This window comes from Anas acuta, chromosome 2 (assembly GCF_963932015.1).
Source record: "Anas acuta chromosome 2, bAnaAcu1.1, whole genome shotgun sequence".
Lineage (NCBI taxonomy): Eukaryota > Metazoa > Chordata > Aves > Anseriformes > Anatidae > Anas > Anas acuta.
This window is the reverse complement of record NC_088980.1, coordinates 39720382-39728337: the sequence shown is the minus strand read 5'-3', so window position 1 is coordinate 39728337 and position 7956 is coordinate 39720382.

Below are 7956 nucleotides of genomic sequence, written 5' to 3'. Positions count from 1 at the left end.
ACAATTATTCTGTAAAGGTGCTTGAGGCTGATTTTTTAACTGTTCTGTTGTGTTTCAGATATGGTGTTGAAAAAGTGTTTTGAATGTCAAAAAAGTGTTGAAAGTTGAAAAGCATTTTCAAACACTAACCTCTTTATCCAATAGTTTATTCAGGCAAGGGAAAAGAGGTATAGGCTATATGCTTTTGAGTTGTGAGCATGCAATTACTACAATGGAAAAAGTGGCCTGTTACCACATTTAGACTTGTGGGATCCTATGATGCCATCCTGAATTTGTGCCATACTTATTTTCTTCTGTCGCTATAAACTTTTATACCTCATTGAATCATTATCGGGTATACAAGAATATGTCATTTAAAGTAATTTATTGAATCCCTTGTGAAGCAGACAACAAGTTTGAAATTGTGCCCATACCCAAAATGCAGATGGATATCTCTGAATCATTTTAAATTGGAGAAAAAATTGTAAATCAACATAAATTTGCACTATTAGAGATCCTTAGAATACCAGAGAAAAAGCTTTTAGGTCAGTTTTGACTTAAGGGTGTGTGAAAATGCAAGCAGTGAGCTATTTCAGATGTTTTTCTGAGCTCAAAAAGCAAGATTTTGTTGTTGCCAATAAAGAGGATTTCATCAAATATACTCAATTTCATTGCAGTTTCTCTTTTATCTGAAATAACCTTTTGAGCCCATATTTTTTTTTTTTCCTGTTTCCTCAGATCAGAAATGATAACAAAATGCTCCTGGAAGCATACTGTGTAATTATTAAAGTAGCCATGGAAAAGCTTTTCTCTGTGTTAGTCTGTCTTCTGTGAACGAATGACATACACAAACTTGAAGCAAACAAAACTATAAAAAGAGCAAGATAACTTAAAACTAGAGTCTGTTATTGCTTTTGCAAATAAGTTGCACATACGTATATGTGAATTTGCATGTTTTTTGTTTTTTGTTTTTTTTTTTAAGACTATGGATAAGGTAGATATGGAAGAAAAATCTCAGAAGCAGAATTATGCTTCTCCTTTCATTTCTATCATTATAATAACAAATGTTTTAATGCAATAATTTTGATCAGAATTTTCATTTGACTAGCTCATGGATTTCATTTCTGCATCAATATGTCTGATAGATTTGAGATGTCCTAAAAAATATAATAGTGGCAAGCAATTAAAAAGAGCACAATTTCCAAAAATATACTATTGATATTTTTTCCCAGAAGAGAACATATCTAAAGGAATACTTAAAATACAGTGAAATACATTAAAATAATGGGTAAATGAAGGAACTGTTTAGTATAGCTAGGAAAAAATGATAGAGCATTATTTAAATGAAAGATATGCTTTGTTTAGTTCTTCAATACATAACTTTTCAAAAAAAGTTCATAGTTGCAGTAGTAGTACCTTAAACAAAGCAAGTGCTTGCTTCATGTGCAAATATGCTTTATACGCCACTTAACTTATGTCAGAATTGAAAGTGGGGAAACTTTAAACTTGATCTCTGTAAAAGTGATCTACCTATGTCTGCTTGCAGCTTCTAATGAAGAACAGTGTTTTAATTTGTGATACGGCTTTTCTGCTTCTGACAAGCAGTAGAGGGAGACCTTTGTATTTAAAACAAAGGTTGAACTTGCACAAAGTCTGTGGTTTTGGCCAAATGACTAGGAAAGCAAATCTGAAAAGTTGAGCTATAACTATATACTTAAAGATTTTTATAGATATTCCTAGGGAAACTTATCACATTACTCAATGGCCTGCACAATAATCGAATTTTATATTATTAGTTTAAGTACTTTTATGGTGGTTTTCCTATGTTCTCAAGTCAGTAGATCTTTCGGCTGCCCTCAATGTTTATGGATCCTGAGCTGTGTATCTGCAAGGACAGCTGGTTTTACCTGCTGCCTGGGAGGAGTTGTGCAGGAGGGTTCAGCATGGAGCTGTTCCCCTCCTCAGACTTGCCTCACCCAGTGTATGTCTCCAGTAAGGCACTCACCTCGAAGGATGCACTCCACCTATCTTGCTGTGCCATGTTCACCAGCTTAATTTTTAATCCCATGTTAGTCAGCACAATTCACTTTAAATCATGGCTGACATTTTTACGGTGATGGCAGTGATAAATCGAGAGTAACTGCATTAGGATTATTGCTTCTCATTTTCTTTTCATCACCCTTTTCTTGATCGTCGATGCTACCTAGTTGTAGTGAGGTCCTGGTTGGCCTTCCAGTAACCATTGCAACCTGCCTTTCTCTCAAATGAGAGGACGGAAGCACTGCTGCTTCTGCATGCAAACCTTAATGAAAATGCCCACATCTGTCACATCAAGGTCAGGTTAATGTAACACACATGATGTGCTATGGAATAAACCTTTTAAATCAACCTTGAGTTGATGAAAAATGATTTTGATGCTTGTGGTGCCTGGGACTTCCTTGGATGCAATTCAAGATGCTGGGTTTCACCGACAGATTCATAAATGACCCTGGAACTTTTCCAGTTGACAAGATGATTTGTTTTTTCTTCCCCCTCAGTATGAGGAAGTGGAAGTCTATAAACAGGATTAACTTCTCTTTAATAGTGAGAGATGCTGTTAGCCCCTCTTCTGTGGGTAATACATTTCTTTTGAGGGTTGGGAGGAGGAAGTGTAGACAAGGGGAAGAAGGTATACCCTTTTGTGATGAATTATTGCAGTTTATTTCCTGGCTTTGTTGTGTGATCTTAACTTCTTTTTGTAGCTTAAACATACAGATCTGCTCTGGAGAGCAGATTTGTGCAACTCTCTGCCCCTTCCATACCTCTTCTGCTGCAGCTCCATGTTGTGACTTAAAATAAAATTACATACCTAGAAACCGATAGCCCACAAACTAAAGAAAATACTTTCCCTCTTTCTCATTACATTGAACTGGGTTGTAGAGCTTGGGAGGGTCTCAAATTATTTAGTGGGATTTCATAGTTACAGCAGAGAGGAATAATATCTATGGTCTGTTTCATGTTATGAGGCTAATATGTCTATAACTTTGGAAGATTACAGAGGGGATGGGAGAAATCTTTATAGAAACTTCAGCAGCACTAGTGGATATAGTTGGTTATTTTTAACTAGCTGGAGGAAAAGGCCTAATGCCCAAAACACTTTTTTTTTTTTTTTTTTTTTTTTTCTATGAAGGCCAGTGACTGTGCAGCTCTAAATGGATTACCAACTTCTGATAAATTGCTGTATGTGAAGATTAATCTGTCTTCCGAGCATGTTGTGTTGCCATGTGGTGCATGAGAGGAATATTGCACTGCAGGTAGATGCTCCCTTCTCCTTCTGAGACACTTCACCAGTGGTCATTTTCCTGTGTTCAGTCACCCATGCAACCTTTCATGTTGGAGAAATACACAGTGAAATTATTAGTGATTCTAGAAACTTCACTTGTCAGAAGTTGATTAGTCATTAACACAGTTGTCTTCTTGAGCATCCTGTGATTGTTAAATGGCTTTGGTAGTAATATATCAGCTGGAGGTGGGGCAGAAATGGGCCGCCTACTTTTATGGAGGCAATGAAAGCTGTCATTGAATGATGAACACAGTGAATATGGACTGAAGAGAAATAACAAACTAGTAATATCCCCAAAATAACTTTCTCCCCATTTTCCCAGGGAGGAAAAAAACACAAACAACAACAACAAAAGTAAGGGAGGGAAGAAAACACACGCAGAAACCCAAGGAAAGCTCACAAGTAAGAAGATCTGAAAAAAAAAGTTGATAGGCTCAGAGTATCCAAATATGATGCACTTATTTGCAGGCCCATGATGCATTTTTAGCATAGAACATAAAGAAATGAACTGCATTAATTCTGGAGATGATATTTCTTTCCTGAAACTTGTTTCTGTGTTCTCCCCAGCTCTCCACCCCACAACAGTTCTATGTGTGACTTAAATGCTTTTCTGAACACCTTTGTTGCAATTAATGCCCTAGAACTTCAGCTAAGGGGAGGGTGTAAACTTGTCCTTCTGCAGGTTTTTAAGCTTCTGCTGCCAGTCTGTTGAGTACCTCAGTCTCTGCTACTGAGCAGTTCTGGTCAAGAGGATATTTCTTCTTACAGAGCAGATAGGAGCGATGAAGTCTCTGCTCTGCTGTGTTCAGCTCTACTTATCTTGCTGGTTTTAAGTATGTGTTCAAGAAGCTGACTCTTCCAATATGTTTTTTTCTGCTGCCTTTGCAGAGTATGTGATTGGCAACCACTCACATAGCATTACACCCTGGAGACTCCAGCACAGCTGTGGCAACCCTGAGGTTATATTTGCAGAAAATTAAGGATTTATAGCAGTTAGAAAAAAGCATGAAATTATGTATATTCTATATATTTTTTCCTTTCTACAAAACACTTACCTCTCTTCACTTGTTGTCTGTATTTGAAGTCTTTTAGCTACTTTGCTCTCAAAATGTTTCCTTGGACTCATTAGGTGTTATAAAATAATGGAAAAAGTCATGTATACATCTGATTTTTTTTTTTTCCCTTAGAAATGATGATATGAAAACTGTGACCTTCACATAGACCTAGCTTTCTGCCTGCACATCTCTTCCTGAAGTGCCTGCCATTGCTCTGGCCTTGTAACAGAGTGCCAGATAGTTGCAGGGATATGCTCTTTGTAACTGTACGGTTTTGCAGCACTTGTCTAATCCATATTTAACAGGAATTTAATGTGTCCTGCGGAGGCTGACAGGACTTATCTCATATATTGTCATTACCTGGAGATGGTTCTTCTCCTCCCTCAAGGTTACTTAATAGGACTTTATTTGCTTCTGAGTCTGCTATGAAAATGTTAGCTCTTCCTTGTAGGTGCCAGAACCACCATTTAGTGGAGCAGATCCTGCTAGTGGCTGTGGAGGTCTCGGGAAGTACTTCAGTCACATTGTCCCAGACCAAGATGTTCAGTATAGAGAACAATTTAAACCTAGGCAGGAATTTGAGACAAATCAGCGGGTCCACATTTACCAAAGCAGAGAGGATAGCAGAAAACAGGAGGGTAAGGAAGGGACTCCTGTTTGGGCAGCTGATTTTTCTCTTCCCTATCACAAGTTTCTACCTGTTTCTTCAGGCATTACTTTTGTAATGAGTAAACATTGCTCCTAATGAAGGCATGTGTGAGAACTCAAAATGCACATTCATATGAGCTTTGCAAAACGAAGGGCTCCTATGCATTCTTGACTTTTAAGAAATATTTTGGGTAGGACATCAAAACCAATGAACAATCACTTTTAATGCGGTCTAGCAGCAGATGGTCTGTAACAGTGTATGGACTTGCTATCTTTTTTGAAGTACAAAATGATACTAACCAGCAGAAATGAGGATAATGAGGTGAGCAATTCATTTTATGAAAAGCAGGCAAGGAAATTTGTTTTTTAATTGGTCTGCCATGTGAGGCTAAGGTTAAAGCATTTAAGAATATAAAAATTTAGGTTTCAGTGGTGTTCAGAAAGTCAATGTTTTGTACTGCAAAAATAAACTGAGGGAATTTAGGCTAAAGTTGGTAGGCAAGGATCACAGGAACAGTTGCAGTGAAAACACTGAGGTCAGAATTGGTTTGGGTTTATATGCTGGCATGTTAATGGTTGTTTTTCCATAGTCTTCTGTGACTGGCATAATGAAGCTTTCTGGTGCTTCTCTCAGTATATATTTGACATCTACTTCTAAGAAAAAGTGGAATCTATTCTAAGAGTGATTCCATTTCCCATTACAAAAGCATACGTATATAACTTAAGCTGCAGGAGAAATGTATTTATATGAGTTATTGAGTTTTCATACCTTTTTTTATTGTGTAATACATCATGAAATCTGGAAGAAATAAGCCAAAGGAATGTTATGCTGGCTTCCATATGTGACGATCCTGGAACATAATGCCTGTCAGAAAATGACTGTGGAAGAATGTCAGAATTGTATGACAAAGCTTCTGCCCCCACTCACGTCATTGCTTCTACCTTCTCCAATGCACTGTGAAGTCACTGTGCTAAGACCTGATAAGGAAACATGTACAGCAGATCCCTGCACCCTTTATAATGCTGTATGCAGCTGCAGTCTCTCATATTTTCCACCCTTCTTTTGTGAAACTTGCTTCAAGAAACTTGCATCAAAATTCAATCCTTGGGCCCATCAGCCAGTGCTTGTTCAGAATTATTTTAAGAAATCTGTGCAGATTTCCCATCTGTCCCTGCTGATGCTGTTTTGTTCTGGTTTCCCTTGTGAAAACAGGTGACATGGGAACAGGGGACGGGTCACCTCACACCTTGGGAGGCAATGGTCCTTGTGTCTGTCGTCCTAGGGAAGTTGTGTGCTCCACCATGCTCCAAGTGAAATTCCCATCCTGATGATGTACAGGGCACCTGCAGTACAGAGCAAATCATCAGAAACCAAAAGTTATATTTTTCTCCTGAATTAAAAACAAACCCGAAACAACTTCCATGTATTTTTGAGGAACAATAAGTAGATTCCAGTTTTGTATGTACATTTACATACCACAGCTCATGACCCTTTGACACAACTTTCACATTGTTTGGCATGTGATACTTTGTGATGCAAAATGCCCCTGAATTCAGCTGGATCTTCCAGCAATGGACACTTGTTAAGTATCTTACCACATGAGGTAAAAAATCACATGAACAAAACTTAATTTTACCGATATATTTAATTCAAATACAAAGGCTTCTTTATGACTGTACTACTGATGTGACTGCATCTCTGTTAAATATCTGGAAGCCTTGTTTGTTTTCAGGGTCTATGGGAAGGCACCAGCTGACAAGTTACCGATTGAGCTGGGAGTGGAAATACCCCAAATTGACTAAGAACCTATGGAGACATGGGCAGCTCAGGAAGCATGACACTTTCACCCACTGATGTGTGATGGTTTTTTTTTTTTGTTTTTTGTTTTTTTTTTTTTTTTACTGAGACTGGGCCAAGTGCTTTTAATAAACCTCTGGAAGAACTGGAAAGTGATACAGCTTATCTTTCCAGTGCCTGATTCTTGCACCGGAGCCAATGTTATTACTGGTCACACTCCTGTGTGTCCTGGGGACTGCTGCTGCCACTCTTTATCCCTTCCACATCCATGACAAGCACTTCTCCTGCAGTCCTTTCATCTGAGAACCACAAACACATTAAAAGTTACACAGAGTTTTCCTGAAGTTCAAATGAGTTCATTTGGAAAAAACAACAAAACTCATGCTTGCTAAAGTTATCTTTACCACTCTTATATCAGAAGAGTTTTAATAAATTACCCTCTCTACCCTGCCCTATCTTCTGGTGTGTCCTAGAAAATAATTCTTGGTTATACCATTAGAAGGAAGATGTGGAAGAAGGACAATAAAACACAGTTGTTGGCAGTACTGTGCAGCTGCCTTCTCCATTAGTTGAAGCAGCAGTGTGATGGGCTGTTAAATCAGGCCTCTTTCCCAACCTGATTTCTTGTGATCTCTGCTGCACTGGCATCTTCTCACCTGAATGATTGCAGCTAGCTTCTAGATCTTCAGGGAGATGTTAATAATGCACATAATATCATTGTCATTTAAGTTGCTCTGTCTGTCTTTTTCTTTTATCTTTTTTTTTTTTTTCTTTTTCTTTTTGAGCCTTCTACTGCCACAAAATGAGAATGAGAAAAATGAGAAAATGAGAATGAGATGCTCAAAGCCCTTGACAATGCACCTGAGAGAATGTTTTGTTCTCCTTAGAACAGGATGGTAAATAAGCCATTTTCTGTCACATTTTTCTATGCATCCTACCAATGTCCAAGGGTGCATCCAATTTATAATCAGTGTTTACATTGGTAACAGAAATTGAATCCTTCTTGTATGTAAAGACATTTTATACCAGCAAGTGGTCTTTTTTGGTTTTGTTCTAACTTCTGGTCTTATATTGTACAAGTGGCTGTCATGGGGGCAGGAGTTACAGGAATAGTAAATAGTACTCTGAAGTAAAGGTAGAAGAAAGTTTTTAGT